Below are 18,240 nucleotides of genomic sequence, written 5' to 3'. Positions count from 1 at the left end.
TTTGCTAACCCCTGTTTTGAAGTATAAGTTCCCAAATAGCAAAACTATTCATTAAACAGTATGCAATGCCTAACTGACTCAAATGGGAAGGAGGAGTTAGTTCTCAGAATGCATCTTTATTCTTCTGTTTGGAAATGATTTTCCTGCCTCACTTTTCCTTCTCCAAACTCTTTTAGACTCTGATGTTTTTATCTGCTATTTTTATCATGTCTTTATAGCCTTAGGTCAGTACTCTCAGATACAAGCCTTGTCTCCACCACAGTCATAAGTTACCAAAGCAGGGACTTTGACTTCATTTATAGCATCACTATTACAGTGGCTGTGCCTCTGTTGGAATGAAATTTGTCTAATCTTTGGAGTAACTTTCTCTCAGATCTAGTCAAAGTATAAGGCTCCCAAAGTTCCCTTCAAACCAATCACCTTTCGCTCAAAACCAGATATTTTACTAAGCTTCCCTATTTCTGTTACTGGTTTCACACTCTTTGAAGCTGAAAATATTACCATCATCTTTGCATATTTACCCTTCTCCAAATTCCAACCTCTGCCACTGCCATCTAATCAGATGCCAAGTTCTCTAGGTACTTTTGCTTCAATGTTTTATATCTGTTCTGTGCCACTATCTCAGCTCATGTCCTTTTCATCTTTCAGCTCAGCTACTGCAATTGGCTCCTGGTTGTTCACACTGTGTTCTGCCACGTGCCCTACACAGAGCTATCAGCTTCATTTCCTTCAAGCTGATCTCTGATCCTGTCTTTTTCCTTGCTCATAAATCTTCAGTAATTTATCACTGTCTACCAGTTCCTTGCTAAACTCCTCTACTCGGATCTCAGAGCCCTCTCAATATGGCTTCACTCTACTTTTCTATCCTCCTCTCTCCCCACATTCCTAAAGGTATATTGTGTCTCGAACAAACTGGATTCTTACTATTCCCCAAATGCATATTAGACTTTCTTATCTCCAAGCCTTTGGATGAACAAATCCATCTTCTTGAAGACCCCTTGTCCTCTCTTTTTCCTGTTAATATTCTACCAATCTTTCTGTCAAGCGTCTGCCCAAACGCCAGCTCTTTCACAACACCCTCTCTACTCCTTCTTACTTACCTTATTGGATAGGACCTTTCCATTCTCTGAACTTTGACCACATTTAGATTTCAAGTTCCTGTCAAACATATAATAGGTGCTCAATAATTTTATTGGATTGAATTGAATCTGGTGGACATCAAGTCAGGATCCATATATGTATGGCACTGGGAATCTTCTATTTTTATTTCATTATTAGAGAGGAAGATGTAAATACAAAATGTCTGGAATCTTTGTCTCTAGTAAAGGTACTTTTACTTGTAAAAGTAAATGCTCACTATTTTATTGTCATATCATTCCAAACTTAGAGGATACTTTTGGTGTCAGTTGGAGTCAAAAGGTAAATTTTCTGAGTTCCTAAGTGTTTTGTAAATGTCCTATGATAGTTTCCTATTTTGTAGTCAAATTATATTAAGCCTCTTTTTACATTTATAAAACAACTGCCATGCCTCTATTCACCAAACATTTCCTCTATCTGTCTGCGGGAAAGGGCAAGAGATAAGTGTGCTGGGCTCCAGTTCCGGCTCTGCTGTAAAATGTAGATAATAATCCTTGCCTGAGAAGATTGCTTCAAGAATCTAGGGCAAGAACACATGTGAAAGACGTGGCTTTGAAACACAGCAAAACAAGACATTGAAGTTAGCTATTGCTAGACACTTCACTGATCTTCAGTGAAAATATTAGATCATTATAACCCATTAAAGTCCATACTTAGATTATTCATGTAAAATTGTTATTTTTCTTTTTTGGTTGTAGAAGAATGTATGGATCCCAGGACAGTTGATCTGAGCAAGTCATCTTAGCAACCAAAAAATAAACAAGAATAAACAATTCAATTACAAAGTGATTAAACGGCCAAAACTTAGTCTGGCTTGTAAACCTGAATCCAGCTTTATTCCAAGTGCTTTCTCTAGCTCTTTGCTTTTCAGTCTAATGATGTTTTAGAGTACACAGAAACAGGAAGCCAATAATGCTTGTGCTGAGGTCATCTTTGGTTCTTTTCCTTGATCAGATCTCTTCCAGCTGTGGGGTAACTTATACTAGATTCTCATGGGAAAAAAATCTTTACTGATTCAAGAAGTTACCATAGAATCTGGCAGCTTAACATTGTTTTCCAATAACTCAATCATTTATCTCATGACCCTGATGTAAATTAAGTTTGGTGCAGAAAATTTAAAGGTTTTCACATTTATTCAGAATCCTTGACATTCATAGAGAGGGCAAGGATGCTGCCACTTCGAATTAGTTTTATGTGGAAGTTATGTCAAAGTATTGAAATGTTATTCAAAAGTGAAGTTTGCTAACACTAAAATATTCAATACATCCCAAAGCAGCCATTTCAAATAAACAGTCTATTCAGGTTCCAGAATGGAAGCTTTATCCAATAACATTCTTTTTTTTCTTAAATATATAGTTTTCAAGTTTTATTGAGAAATAATTGACATACATCACTGTATAAGTTTAAGGCATACAGCATGATGGTTTGATTTACATATATTGTGAAATGATTACCACAGTAGGTTCAGTTAACATCCATTTTCTCATATAGATAAAATAAAAAGAAAAAAAGAAAGAAAAAAAATTTTCCTTGTGATGAGAACTCTCAGGATTTACTCTGTTCACTTTTCTATACATCATACAGCAGTGTTAGCAATAGTCATCATGTTATACATAAAATCCCTAGTACTTATTTATCTTATAACTGGAAGCTTGCACCTTTTGACCACCTTTCTCCAATTCCCCTTCCCCCACCATATGTCTCTGGTAACCACAAGTCTGATCTCTTTTTCTATGAGTTTGTGTGGTTTTTTTTTAGATTCCACATATATGTGCAATCATATAGTATTTGTCTTTCTCTGTCTGACTTACGTCACTTATCATAATGCCTTCAAGGTCCATCCATGTTGTCACAAATAGCAAGATACCCTTCTTTTCAAGGCTGAATAATATTCCATTGCATATATCTATACCACAACTTGTACATCCACTTATCCATCGATGGACACTTAGGTTGTTTCTATGTCTTGGCTGTTGTAAATAATGCTGCTATAAACATGGGGGTGCAGATATCTTTTTGAGTTAGTGTTTTCATTTCCTTTGGATGTATTCCTAGAAGTGGAATTGCTGGATAATATGGTAGTTCTATTTTTAATTTTTTGAGTATCCTCCATACTGTTTTACATAGTGGCTGTACCTACTTAGAATTCCACCAACAGTGCACAAGGGTTCCCTTTCCTCTACATCCATGCCATCATTAATCTCTTATGCTTTTGGTGATAGTCATTCTAATAGACAGAAGGCAATATCTCATTGTGGTTGTAATTTGCATTTTCCTAATGACAAGTGATGTTGAGCATCTTTTCATGTACCTGTTGGCTTTTCACATATTTTCAATAGAGAAATGTCTGTTTTAGTCCTTTGCCCATTTTTTAATTGGGTTATTTGTCTTTTTGCTATTGAGTTGTATGAGTTCTTCACATATTTTGGATATTAAGCTCTTATCAGATATATGGTTTGCAAAATTTTTTTCATTTTGTTAACTTTCTTTTCATGTGCAGAAGGTTTTTAGTTTGATGTAGTCCCACTTGTTTATTTTTTATTTTGTTGCTTGGGCTTTTGGTGTCATATCCAAAAAATCATTACCAAGACCCATGTCAAGGAGCTTCATTCCTGTTTTCATCTAGGAGTTTCATGTCTTACATTTAACTCTCTAATCCATTTGAGTTAATTTTTGTGAGCAGTATAAATTATTGCTCCAGTTTTATTTTTTACATGTGAATATACAGTTATTCTAGCACTACTTATTAAAGAGAGTATCTTTCCTCCATTGAGTATTCTTGGCTCCCTTGTCAAATACAAGTTGACCATATATACTTAGGTTTATTTCTGGGCTCTCAGATCTGTTCCATTGGTCTTTTTGTCTGTTTTTATGTCAGTACCATACTGTTTTGATGACTTGATAGCCTTATAGTATAGCTTGCAATTCCTCCCACTTTGCTCCTCTTTCTCAGGATTTCTTTGACTATTCATGGTCTTTTGTGGTTCCATATAAATTTTAGGAGTGTTTTTTCTACTTCTGTAAAAAATACCGTTTGAATCTTGATAGAGATTGCAATCAATCTATAGGTGGCTTTTGGTTGTATTGACATTTTAACAATATTAATTCTTCCACATCATGAAAACAAGATATCTTTCCATCTATTTATGCTTCCTTCATTTCTTTAATCACTGTCTTGGAGTTTTCAGAGTAGAGATCTTTTGCCTCCTTAGTTAAATTTATTCCTAAGTATTTTATTGTTTTTGATGCTATTGTAAATTGGATCAATTTCTTTATTTTTTTCAGATAATTTGTTGTCAGTGTGTAGAAATGCTACTGATTTTTGTATATTAATTTTGTATCCTGTAATGTTACTAAATTCATTGATTAAATCCAACAGTCTTTTGGTTGAGTCTTTAAGATTTTCTGTATAGAAAATCATGTCATCTGCAAATAGAGACAATTTTACTTCTTCCTTTCCAATTCTGATACATTTTATTTCTTTTTCTTGCCTGATTGCTCTGGCTAGAACTTCCAGTACTATGTTTAACAGGAGTGGTGAGAGTGGATATCCTGTCTTTTTCCTGATTTTAGAGGAAAAGCTTTCAACCTTTTACCATTGAGTATACATTAGCTTTGGGTTTGTCATATGTGGCCTTTACTTTGTTATGTTCCTTCTATGTCTAATTTTTTAAGAGTTAGTTTTAATCATGAACAAATGTTGAATTTTGCAAATGCTTTTTCTGTGTCTATAGAGATGATCATATGATTCTTTTCCTTCATTCTATTAATGTAGAATACCACATTGATTGATTTACATATATTGAACCATCCTTGCATCCTAGGGATAAATTGCACTTGATCATGGTGAATGATTCTTTTAGTGTACTATGAATTTGGTTTGATGGTATTTTATAGAGAAATTTTGCATCCATATTCATCAGGGATATTGACCTGTTGTTTTCTTTTCAAGAAGTGTCCTTTTCTGGTTTTGGTATCAGGATAATCACGGCCTTGTGAAATGAGTTTGGGAGTGTTCCCTACTCTTCAATTCTTTGGAAGAGCTTGAGAAAGATTGGTGTTAATTCTTCTTTAAATGTTTGATAACATTCACAGTGAAGCCATCTGGTCCTGGGCTTTTCTTCGTTGGGACATTTTTGAATTCTGATAAAATCTCCTTACTAGTAATTGTTCTATTCAGATGTTCTTTTATTCCTGATTCTGTCCTGGTAACTTGTATGCTTCTAAGAATTTTTCCATTTCTTCTAGGTTGTCCAGTTTGTTGCTGTATAGTTATTCATAGTAGCTTCCTATGATCCTTTGAATTTCTGTGGTATCAGTTGTAATATCTCCTTTTTCATTTATTATTTTGTTTATTGTGTCCTTTCTCTTTTTTCCTTGGTTGGTGCAACACAAGTTTTGTCAATTTTGTTTATCTTTTCAAAGAACCAACTCTTAGTTTGGTTAATCTTTTCCATTGCTTTTCTGTTTTCTATTTCATTTACTACTCCTCCAATCTTTGTTATTTTCTGACTTCTACTGTCTTTGGGATCAGTTTGTTCTTATTTTTCTAGCTCCTTAAGGCTAGAACTAGGTTGTTTATTTGGGACCTTTCTTGCTTCTTAATATAGGTGTTTATCGCTACAAACTTCCCTCTTACCACTGCTCTTGCTGCATCCAACAATTTCTGGTATGTCATATTTCCATTTCAGTTTGTCTCGAGAAACATTTTTATTTCTCTTTTAATCTCTCTTTTAATCCATCTGTTGTTCAGGAGAGTATTGTTTAATTTCTATGCATTCATGACTTTTCCAATTTTCCTCTTCTAATTGATTTCTAGTTTCACTCCATTGTGGTCAAAGAGGATTCTTGGTATGATTTCAATCTTCTTCAATTTTTACACATATTTTGCAGCTTAACATATGGTCTATCCTAGATAATGTTTCATGTGCACTTGAAAAGAATGTGTATTCTGCTGTTTTGGGATACAATGTTCTGTATATGTCTGTTAGGTTCATTAGGTCTATAGTGTCGTTCAAATCTGCTGCTTCCATATTGATTCTCTGTCTGAATGATCTATCCATTGTTGAGATTGTGGTATTAAAGTCCCCAACTATTATCGTATTACTATTTATTTTTCTTTTTAGCTTGATTAGTTTGTGCTTTATACATTTATGTGCCCCAATGTTGGGTGTATAGATATTTGTGGTTGTTATATCTTCTTGAAGTATTGACCCCTTTATCATTATATAATGACCTTCTTGTCTCTTTTTACCATTTTTAGTTTAAGGTCTGTTTTGTCTAATTTAGGTATAGCTACCCTGCATTTTTGGTTATCATTTGCTTGAAATGTCTTTTTTTTATGCCTTCACTCTCAGTCTATGTGCGTCTTTAAGGTTAAAGTGAGTCTCATGTAGACAGTATATTGTTGGATCTTGGTTTTTTTTACCCATTCAGTCATTCTATGTTTTTTAATTGGAGAGTTTAAGCCACTTAGATTCAAAGTAATTATTGATATGTAAAGATTTACTATTGCCATTTTGTTAATTGACTTCTGATTTTTTTTTATAGATCCATTGTTGCTTGTTTCTTATCCTGTTTCTTGTCTTTTTTTGTGCTTTGACTTCCTTATTTGTATTCTTTAGTGTAATTGCTACAGGATTTTCCTTGTAGCTACCATGAGTCATACATAAAATATCTTAAACTTATAACAGTCTATTTTAAACTGATAACTTAAATAGAATTTGTAAACTTTACACTTTTATTTCTCCTCCCCTCACATTTTAGGTTATTGCTATTATAATTTACATGGTTTTTAAAAATATTTTGAAACTAATAACATATTAGTGTAGTTATGGTTATTTTTGCTACTTTCCTTTCTTTTAACTTTTAAACTAGAGTTGTAGGTGAATTATGTACCACCATTATCGTATTGCAGAATCTAACTGTGACTACATATTTACCATTACCAGTGAGATTTACACTACCTTTATATGCTTTTATTATTTTAATTGGCATTCTTTTACTTCTATTCCAAAAACTCCCTTTAGCATTTCTTATAAGGTGGGTCTGGTGGTAATAGACTCCCTTAGTTTTTGTTTGTTCAGGAAAGTCTTTATTCCTCCTTCATTTTAAAGGACTGCTTCATTGTGTATAAAATTCTTGTTGACAGTTATTTTCTTTTAATATTTTGAATATGTCGTCTCATTCTTTCCTAGCCTGAAAAGTTTCTGTTGAGAAATCCACCAATAATCTCATGGGGTTCCCTTCTCTTTTCTCTTGCTCTTCTTAAAATTCTTTCTTTGTCTTTGACTTTTGATGGTAATTATAATGTGTCTCAGTATAGCCCTATTCAAGTTCAATCTATTTGGAGTCCTTTGGGCTTCATTGATCTTGATGCCTATTTCTCTCCCCAGGTTTGGGAAGTTTTCAGCAATTATTGTTTGAAATATACTTTCTGTCTCTTTCTCTTTCTCCTCCTTCTTAAGCTTCCATAATGTGAGTATTGTTTCTTTCATTGTGTCCCATAGCCCCTGTAGGCTTACTTTGTTCATTTTCATTCTTTTTCCTTTTTGCTCCTCTGACTGGGTAATTTCCAATGTTCTATCATCCAGATTGCTGATTCTTCTGCATAGTTGAGCATACTTTTGAAACTGTCCATTGCATTCTTCAGTTTAGTTATTGTATTTTAACTCTACGATTTCTGTCTATTTGTTTGTTTTTAATGTTTGTTATTTCCTTGTTAGACTTCTTGTTTTTTTTCAGGCATTGTTTCCCTAATTATGTTTAGTTGTCTGTCTATGTTTTCTTGCAGTTCATGAAACTTCCTTAAGAGGATTATTCTGAATTCTCTGACAGTTCGTAGATCTGCATTTCTTCAGAGTCAGTTATTAGAGCTTTATTAGTTTCCTTTGGTGGTGTCGTATTTACCTAATTTTTTGTGATCCTTGATTCCTTACACTGGTATCTGCACATTTGAGTAATCAGGCACCTCTTCCAGATTTTATAGGTTTTCTTTGGCAGAGACAGTTATTTGCCAGTCGGCTCAGTTTGGGTTTTGGAGTGTGTCTGCTGGTAATGTCCTTGAGCAGGTACGGCGTGCTATTATGGTCTATTTTAGGGTGAGGTAACTATCTGAGCTCTGAGGACAGGGCAGGAGGGGTGTGCCACTGACTGAGAACAATTGGGTAGAATTGCTGGCATGGTTGCCTAGCTAAGGAAGTCTGTAGGATGGGCTCCACAGTTGCCTGGATTCTCTAGTTGGGCTTACTAGATGTTTGGTACTGGGTACTATATTAAGTAGTAGATGGGGCTATGAATTAGCTTTCCTACCCTGTCAGGGCAGCAGGACAAGACCCAGGGCTTGTACAGCTCATTGCTTGGGGATTCAAATGAGGCCAGAGTGTTCACTGAATTCCCTGATCAGGCCAAGCCACCACTTTTGCTTTGCAGACAGGGAAAACCACGGGCTGTGCTCTCTGTTCCAAAGCCACTATGTAGGGCTGTTGAATGGGCTATGCAGCTTCCTGTGTGCTCTGGTTAGGTTCCCTGGTCAGAGAGAGGTAAGACTATATTCAGTGATGAGCAGGGCTACAAATTAGATTCCCTGCCTGAGTGCAGGAGGAGAAGCAGCTCTAAAACTAGTAATGCTCTTTGGTTTCCTAACTCGAGATGACCCTCTGCCCAAATTCCATGACCAAACAGGGCCACTGGCTTTGCTCTGCAAACTATCAGATATGACCACCAATTTCTCAGCTTGAGTGCCACTGTGCTGCACAACTTCCAGGAGTCATCTCAAGCCCTCCTGGTCAGATGGGGCTGGAAGACATTCTTCAAGGGGGGCCGGGGGGCTATGTCTCAGCTCCCTTGCCTGGGAAGGAGGGAGAGGGGCCACTCCAAGCCACTCTCAATTTCCCAAATAGGCTTTCCAGTTGGGAGGGGCTGGGAGCTACCCTCAGCCTTAGTTATAAATTAATCTCCCTACCTGTATGTAACACGGGAATACTCCCTGCTGAGTACTGTCTTTCCTCTGGGGGCCATCAGCTCTGTCTGCTTGCCTTTCAGCTTGAGCATCACTGGGCTACACTGCTTCCAGGAGTTGTCACCATCCTTTTGTGGTCAGATGGGGTCAGAGGACTCTCCATAGCATGTGGGGCTATTGATTCAGCTCCCTGACTGAATATAGACAAACCAGGCTCTAAAACCAGTAGAACTCCTCATTTGAGGATCTGAATCAGGTAGATTTGCACCCTACCAATTTCCTTGGTCGAAGTGCACCCCTAATTTGGTTCTTCATATAAGCAAACCCTCTGGTTGGGATTAGTACTTGGGCATTCCAGGTATGAACTTGGTCCACCAAGATCTGTGTGCTGGTTGTTACAAGTCCCTTCCCCCTTCTCCGTCACAGTCAGATTCCCAGTGGTTGAGCCAGGCAGATTCCCCCTGCAATCCCTGTGGTGTAAAATCAGAGCAGGGGCTCCTGCAAAGTAACCCACAATGCTGGGGACCTGCTTGTCCCCCCCCCAGGTTCTCTTTTTCCACTGGAGGAACTGAAAGCTCAAGGAGACCTCTCCATGTGGTGCTACACTGGTCCAGGGGAGGGGCAATGTGGTCAACATGTAGCCGCTCCTGTTACCCTTCTAAAGCAGTCTGTCTTGGTCCCTGAGGTGCCTGTTGGTGCTTAAGCCTCACTCCCATGTTCTAGGATTCTCTCAGTGGTGTCTTGTTCATAAATAGTTCTTAGTTCTTCTTCTTGTGAGGGAGAGTGAAGTCAGAAAAAATCTATGTCACCATCATGGTGATGTCACTTCTACGGTCACATTCTTAACAAAAGATTATCACTGCCTGCTGTCTTTCAAAGTCTTCAACAAAGTTCTACCCTCATTCCCAGAAAAGTTGGTAAATTTAATGGAAATTTTAATATATAGGCAAAATACCAGATCACAAAAGATTATATTGATAACACTCAGTGTTGGTGAGGATCTGGAAAATCAGCTATATTCAGACAATGTTTTGACGGGCAATTTGGCAACATCTAGAAACATTTTTAATGCATATATCCATTGACCCAACAATTCCACTTTTAGAAAATGCTTACTCCAGTGTTCATGAGTACAAGAATGAGAAGATACTTAATAAGACAGTCCTTCACTGTTGCAAAACAATTCTGGGACAACTGCTGCCGCCTTAAATTATGGCAGCAAGTAAACTAATGGAACCCAAATTCGACGAAACTACTGACATAACACCAGCAACCATTTGAAACCCTTTACATCTATTAATATATATGAACCTAGAAACTGCTTGATCATGTGGGAAGAGCAATTTGAAATAGCTGCCCTTTTTATTTTATTTTGTCCTGTTTTATTTATGAAGAAACAGATACCTGGGAGTCGTAATTTGTTTATGTGAATTCATTAAAGACCTGGGTCGCTTCTCTCCCTATCTTCCGCATTGCACTCTGACTGTGTAGATTGGTTTAGAGAGTCTCTGAAATAGAATCAAATATACACAGAAGGTCAGAGATGCTGAGAACACTACATATATATTTTATCACCTAAAAGATTCATTATAGACTGAGGATTCCAAATTTATATCTCCAGGCAAGAGCTCTTTTCTGAACTTCAAATTCATATTCCACAAGTGGCTGCTGAACAACTTTACTTGAATGTTTCACACATACTCAAATTCAATACGTCCAAAGTTGAACTTATCATCTTCTCCTCAAACCCTCTTTTCTCACTGTGATTAATGGTGCTACCATGCATATGGTTTCCTAAGCCAGAGACCTGAATGGTGCTCCCATTATATATGGTTGCTCAAGCCAGAAACTTGATTCCTCTCTCTCTTTTATCCCTAATACCTAATCAATCATCAATTTTTGGTAATTATATCTCCAAAAACTCTCTTAAATTCATCCATTTTTCTCAATCCTTACTAACAGCACTCTACTTCAGGTCAGCCATATTGCAGCAATCCTAACTGCCTTCAGCAACACTGTCTCTTCAGAGAGACTCCAACACGAAAATCTGATCCTTTTACTTTCGCCGCTGCTTCTAACCTTTCAATGGTTCCCAGTTGCTTTTAAGATAAATTCATATTTCCTAACATGGCTTGTAATGTTATGCATGACTTAGACCCATTTTACCTGTTCAGTTTTATTTCTTATGAATTTCCACCTCATTTTTGCATTTCCAGCTATAACAGAGACCTTTTTTTCCAGTTCTTAGGTGGGGTTATGTGTATCTCTATGCCCCTCTGGCAGCTTGGATCCTCCCTGGCACAGCACTTAGGCTACTATTTTGCAAATACGTGTTCACTGCTCTGTGTTCCTTACTGGAATGTACAGTTGCATAAAAGCGGGAATGGTATCAGCTTTGATATCCTTAGTACCTAGCCTGATACGTAATAGACACTTGATAAATAGTTGTTGAATGAATGAATAAATTGATTTCAATTTATGGGGTCAGAACCTAACATAAAGTTGATGGATTTCCAATGCAAGGCCCAATTAATGCTTTCATTCATCATCACTTCAGAAAAATAATCTTAGGAAAAAAATGGATATCCTCCCCCCACCTTTGTTTTTGATCTAGCAGCCTTGGGTTGTGGGTATAACTGTGTAAGGATAGAAAAACATAAAAAACACATTTCATAGAAACCATAAGCTCAAAAGAAATTTTTTATTTTGAGTGATCAACTTGCACATTTACTGCAGATAAATTCAAACTGCCTCTTCCTTCCCCTTGATTCAGGCCAGAGGGCTTTTGTGCATTTCTTTCTGAATTGGTTCTGCCTGAGGAGACTCCTTCTCCCTCAGAATAAGGAAGTCTATCTTTTCCCAGGGTGCTCTACGTTTCTTGTAGCCCCGGTTTTTTCCGAGAAGCTGCCCTAATCTTCGATCAAAATTAGGCCATAGATCTCTAAAGAAAAATCACCTTTGGTTCAGAGGTGGGCCTTCCAACATTCAAGGAACAGCTTTAGGCAGTCATCCAGGTGGGACGAGAGAATGCATTTTCATCAGCTTTGAAATATATGAGACAAATTGCTCCTAAAAGAAATTGTGCATAGATTTTTATTTCTATTTTCTCTTCAAACTCATAACTTTATCAGGGTATTAATAGATATTGCTTTTGCAAAAGAAATATATTACTGAAAAATCATTAATACAGAGCACAAATAAGCCCTTTGTACTGACTGTTCAACTGGGCAAATCACTTAACCTCTTTGTATCTGTTCCTTCATATGCAAAGTGGAGAAAAAAAATAAATATCTACTTTAAAGATTGTGAAAATTAAATGAAACAATGGATATACTTGGTGCATGGTAGATGTTCAGTAGATCAGCAGCAGCAGCATCCAGCCATATATATCAGAAACCTTCAAATTATCTTTAATGCTTCCGCTTCTTTATTCACCATACTAAATCAACTTCCAAGTATTGTTGACTTTATCTTCAAAATGTCTCTCAGATTCATCTCTTCCTCTATTTTCACTGTTACAATGTATTTTAAACCCCTCATCTTTTCTTCATATTGCAATAGCCTCCAAAATATTTGTCTCCTCTCCAGTGCTACCAAAGTCATATTCTTAAAATGCAAGTTTAATCAAGTTACTCCTCTGCTTAAAAACCCTTTAGTGGCTCCTTATTTGCTGCTAACTCAGACCCAAATTCTTTAAGTTGATCTTCAGTTTTCTCCATATTCTGGCCCTGTCTTAACTTTCCAATTTCATCTTAGTCTATCTTTCCCTCAGCCACAGAGGAACTCAGTTGCCAAGCATGCTTCTGGACCTTTGTTCAAAGGATGTGTAGTAAGAATTCAACATTTAATTCAGACCAAAAACAGGCAGTCTGAACCACAGAACTGCATTTTACAAGTCAGTAAATACAAATTTCCTGAAACTTAATAGATGTGGTATAGAAAAGACATTTGGAGACTGCCATTTTCAATCTTTGGGTTATGCTTGTTTCCTCAATTTTGAAGGCTCTTCTCCCTGTCTATTTTCCATTTTGTCCACTCTGAGCTTATCTACACCTCATATTTAAAAAGCCAGAACAAAGGCTACCCGCTCTGTGAAGCTTTCCTAAGTCTTTCAGAAGAGTCAATAAATCCTGAAGAATGTAGTTAATACATGCATTGTGGGTTTATCCAAGTATGCTTTGTATTATAGTTCATACTTGTGTTGCTCCTTAGACCACAGACTCCTTAAAGGCATGGATCATGTGGAGCCGAAAGAGAAATCTAGAGTTTATGTGTTTGTAGAACTAACAGGAACAGCCCCTCCCCACCACACACACCCCTAGGGTGTATATGAATAAATTAATATGCACGAGAACTCTTGTTGTTTGACTGAGAGAGAATTGGAAAAGTATTTGTGCAGGAGACTTGCAGGAAAAGAAACCAGAGGACTTTAGTGTTGCATCAGCATTAGAAAAGGGTCCTGGAAAGAGAAAATCCTGCATAGAGTTTAGCTAAGTATTTCCTAGTTCTCACACTAGATTCTATACCTTCACATGACCTCTGCTGAGCCTTGGTGACGATGCTTGTATTCATAGTAGCTTATGGGGTTTGAAGCCTGGACTGAATGGGACAATCATTTCTCCTATTTTCTCTGGATCTTCCCATCACAGAAAAAAGCCCTACCAACTCCAAGCAGGTTGTGGAGACTCAGCTTGAGTAAACAACAGGGTTCCAGAGTCACTGCGTCTTTCCATTTGGTCTAGTATCATTCTGCTTCTTTCTCTCTTTACGGCACTGGTTATAAACTGGGCTACGAGTCTCAGAGGCCAAGCTGAGAACGACGATAGAGGCTAAAGATCTAGCAGTGTTGTGTCACTATAAATCAGAGGCTGGGAAATGGAGAAGCATTTCACTGAAAAATAAAGGAGCAGTTCGCGGGCTTTTTGCATACTGAACTCTAAGAAGATCATCTCATAGAGCTAAGTCTTTGGGTGATTTCCAAAGTATAAATAAAGCACAAGCCAGTTTAGGGGAGTTCCTCAGGAGAATCTCTAGACAGAACTGGCTGCCTAATGAAGGTCAGGTGCTGGCCTAGGCAGTGGGTGGAATCAGTTCTCAAGCAGGGTCAAAACCAAGTGGCTAGTCCAAAGATAACATGAAGGTGAGACAGGTCAGAAGGAGGTCACGAAACTGCTATCCGAGGGCTGAGGTAGGCCAGAGAAAGGGATCTTAGGGTAGGGTGTTTCAGGGTCAGCACTGACTAAAAGAAATTTATGAGCTGGACTCTGCTTTCATGCTGGGGGCTTCTGTTTTAACTTTCTTCAGAAAACTATGAGGGAAGAAGTCTGTTCCTTCAGAACATCCTCTTTAACTAAACAACTTTGCCCCTTTATCCCAGATACCAGAGTGGACTGGGCTTTTGTAGGCCATAAATAGTGAGAGGTATTGGTTGCTTTAAAACAGCCCTGGTGTTTCAGACACCAATTTTCACTTCCTCTATTAGAAACAGAGTTTTATATTTTATGATCTCTACCGAGAAAAAAATTTCTGTTTGAATGTTTATTTTATCTGCATTTCTCTTTTGAAAAACCTAAAAGTTATTTCTAAACTTCACATTGACCAAGTTGCTAAATAACACACTTCCTTTTTATTTTCCTCCTTTGGAGGGCTAAAGGAAGTGTTCATATTGACATCAAGATTCTATGAAATTCTCTTTCTTCCACTGGAATGGATTTATCTATAAGAGAAAAGGTGAATAGAGTGTTACTGAACATATCCATTGCCTTAGTGAGGCTTGGGATCTGGCATTCTGGCATAGAAAGTTGGTGAGCTGACCCCATCCACGAGGTTAAGACTGCCTGCCCCTTGTGTTGAAGGAGGTATAAATTATCACTGATGCTTTGCTGAGGAATGTGATAAAGGAATCTGTGCTGGGAAAACAGGGTACATAAACTTACGAAAAATATATGCTTGATAAACTTAAAGGAAAAGAGGAGAGTAGAAGAGAAAAAAATGTATTTACAAAATAAACAAATAAAAGAGAATAAGGGGATGATAAGGAAGTGAAAGGAGAAAGGATAGAATGGATAACTCTGCCTACCTCTGCTCAGCTTGGTTTTGTGATTAGTTTAGGCCAGTTATTTTCTGGGTAACAGGGTTGGATGGCTCAGGCCCATCGAGAAATCAGACTTACCGAGGAAGTACCACTGGACCAGAAAACATTTGTCCTCATGGGCAAATTGTCAGGGCTGTCACTGTGGTAGTAGAAACAATCACACATTAGCCTTATCTAGATCTAGGAGATGAGTATTCTTACACCTAGTGCCCACAGAAAATTCTGAAGGGTTCTCTATTCTCAGGTGCCATCCTCAAGATCAAGTGCCATGAAACATGGCAGAGGGGCCTCCGACCCTGCCTCCATTGCATAAAAAGCATCTTTTTTTCCTTTCAGTTTTATTGAGATGTAATTGACATACAGCACAATATAAGTTTAATCTGTACAGCATAATGACCTGACTTACATGTATTGTGAAATGATTACCACAATAAGTTTAGTTAACATCAATCATCTCATATAGAGATCCAAAAAAAGAATAAAAAATGCTTTTTTTTCTTGAGATGGTAATTCTTAGGATTTACTCTCTTAGTAACTTTCAAACATACCATATAACAGTGTTAAGGTATAGTCATCACATTGTGCATTATATCCACAGTACTTATTTACTTGTAAGTGAAAGTTTGTATTTTTGAAAGGATTTTACAATTTTTTTTTTTGAGGAAGATTAGCCCTGAGCTAACATCTGCCACCAATCCTCCTCTCTTTGCTGAGGAAGATTGGCCCTGAGCTAACATCTGTGCCCATCTTCCTCTACTTTATATGTGGGATGCCTGCCACAGCATGGCTTGATAAGCAGTGCATAGGTCCGTACCCAGGATGCGAACCAGCGGACGCTGGGCCGCCCAAGCAGAGCATGTGAACTTAACTGCTGCACCACTGGGCCAGCCCCAAAAGTTTGTATTTTTTTGATCATCTTCATCGAATTCTTCCACCCCCCACCCCTTGCTGCTGGTAACCAAATATCTGATATATTTTTCTATGAGTTTGATGAGGCTTTTTGTTTGTTTTGTTTTTCAGATTCTACATATAAGTGAGGTCATACAATATTTGTCTTTCTCTATCTGACATATTTCACTTAGCATAATACCTTTAAGATCCATCTATGTTGGCACAAATGGCAGGATTTCCTTCATTTTTATGGCTGAATAGTATTCCATTGTGTATGCATACCACATTTTCTTTATCCACACATCTGTTGCTGGACACTCAGGTTGTTTTTATGTCTTGGCTATTGTAAATAATACTGCAAGGAACATGGTGGTGCACATATCTCTTTGACATAGTCATTTTGTTTCATTTGGATATATAGCCACAAGTGGAATCACTGGATCATATGGTAGTTCTACTTGTAATGTTTTGAGGAACTTTCATACTGTTTTCCTTAGTGGCTGCACCAATTTACTATCTCACTAAGAATGTACAAGTGTTCTCTTTTTTTCCACATTCTTGTGGGCATTTGTTATCTCTTGTATTCATGATTATAGCCATTCTAATAGGCATGAGATGATATCTCATTGTGGTTTTGATTTAGATTTCCCTAATGATTAGAGATGTTGAGCAACTTTTCATGTACATATTGACCTTTTGTATATCTTCTTTAGAAAAAGGTCTATTCAGGTCTTTTTCCCATTTTTTAATTGGATTAATTGGCTATTTTGCTATTGAGTTATATGAGTTCTTTATACATATTGGATATGATTTTCAAATCTTTTTTTCTATTCCATAGGTTGCCTTTTCATTTTGTTGATTATTTCTTTTGCTGTGCAGAAGATTTTTAGTTTGATGTAGTCCCATGTGTTTATTTTTTATTTTGTTGCTTGTGCTTTAGGCATCATACCCAAAAATCATTGCCAAGACTCACGTCCAGGAGCTTTTTGTATAGGTTTTCTTCTAGGAGTTTTCTGGTTTCAGATGTTAAACTTAAGTCTTTAATCCATTTCAGTTTGATTTTTACAAGTGATGTTAAAGAGGGGTTTAGTTTCATTCTTTTACATTTGAGTATCCGACTTTCTCAGCACCATTTATTGTGATTGTATTTTCTCTATTGAGTATTACTTGGCTCCCTTGACAAATATTAATTGACCATACATGCATGGGTTTATTTCTGGGCTCTTGATTCTGTTCTATTGGTGTAGGTGTCTGTTTAATGCCAGGCCCATACTGTTTTGATTACTATAGTTTTAAAATATAGATGAAGATAAGGAAGCATGATGCTTCTCTCTTTGTTCTTCTACCTCAGGATTGCTTTGGCTATTTGGGGTCTTGTGGCTCCATACGAATTTTAAGATGATTTCTTTTACTTCTGAAAAAATGCTATTGGAACCTTAATGGGAATTGCATTGAATCTATAGATGGCTTTGGGTATTATAGACATTTTAAGAATATTAATTCTTCCAGTTCCTGAAGTCAGGATACCTTTCCATTTATTTGTGTCTTCTTTGATTTCTTTCACCATTGTTTTGTTGTTAACAGTGCAGAGATCTTTCACCTCATAAATTTATATCCAAGTGTTTTATTCTTATTGATGCTATTGTAAATGGGATTGTTTTCTTTATTTACTTTTCAGATAATTTGTTGTTAGTGTATAAAAACGCTACTGATTTTTGTATGTTGATATTGTGAGAAGGATTGGCGTTAACTCTTCATTAAATGTTTGGTGAAATTCATCAATGAAGCTATTCAGTCCTGGGCTTTTCTTTGTTGGGATATTTTTGATTATTGACTCTATCTTCTTACTAGTAACTTCTCTGTTCCTATTTTCTATTTCTCTTTTTTCAGTTTTGGTAGGTTGTATGCTTCTAAGAATTTTTCCATTTCTTTTAGGTTGTTCAGTTTGTTGCCATAGAGTTGTTCATAGTAGCCTCTTATGATCCTTTGTGTTTCTGTGGTATCAGTTGTAATGTCTTCTCTTTTATCTATAATTTGTTCATTTGGGCCCTCTGTCTTTTTTTCTTTGTTAGTCTAGCTAAGAGTTTGTCAATTATTTTTTCTTTTCGAAGAACCATCCCTTAGATTTTTCAATCTTTTCTATTGTTTTCCTTTTCTC

The 18,240-nt window shown here is 36.9% G+C and overlaps 1 long non-coding RNA gene across 3 annotated transcripts in view; it reads right to left on the bottom strand.

The window, feature by feature from the left end:
* Positions 1-1,239: 1,239 nt before the first annotated feature.
* Positions 1,240-18,240, bottom strand: part of LOC106781365 (uncharacterized) — a 105,516-nt gene continuing 88,515 nt past the window's right edge. The window contains exons 8-11 of one of the 3 annotated variants that reach the window (XR_011435053.1): positions 15,270-15,330; positions 12,054-12,166; positions 10,502-10,605; positions 1,240-1,657 (exon numbers count right to left, since the gene is read on the bottom strand). This is a non-coding gene — a long non-coding RNA (uncharacterized lncRNA). Of the gene's footprint in view, positions 1,658-10,423; positions 10,606-12,053; positions 12,167-15,269; positions 15,331-18,240 lie in introns of those variants that run through there. The other 2 variants (XR_002805324.2, XR_001377967.3) reach the window with 2 other exon arrangements.

The sequence above is a fragment of the Equus caballus genome, chromosome X, assembly GCF_041296265.1.
Source record: "Equus caballus isolate H_3958 breed thoroughbred chromosome X, TB-T2T, whole genome shotgun sequence".
NCBI classification, from domain to species: Eukaryota; Metazoa; Chordata; class Mammalia; order Perissodactyla; family Equidae; genus Equus; species Equus caballus.
This window is presented reverse-complemented; position numbering and strand designations above follow the sequence as displayed.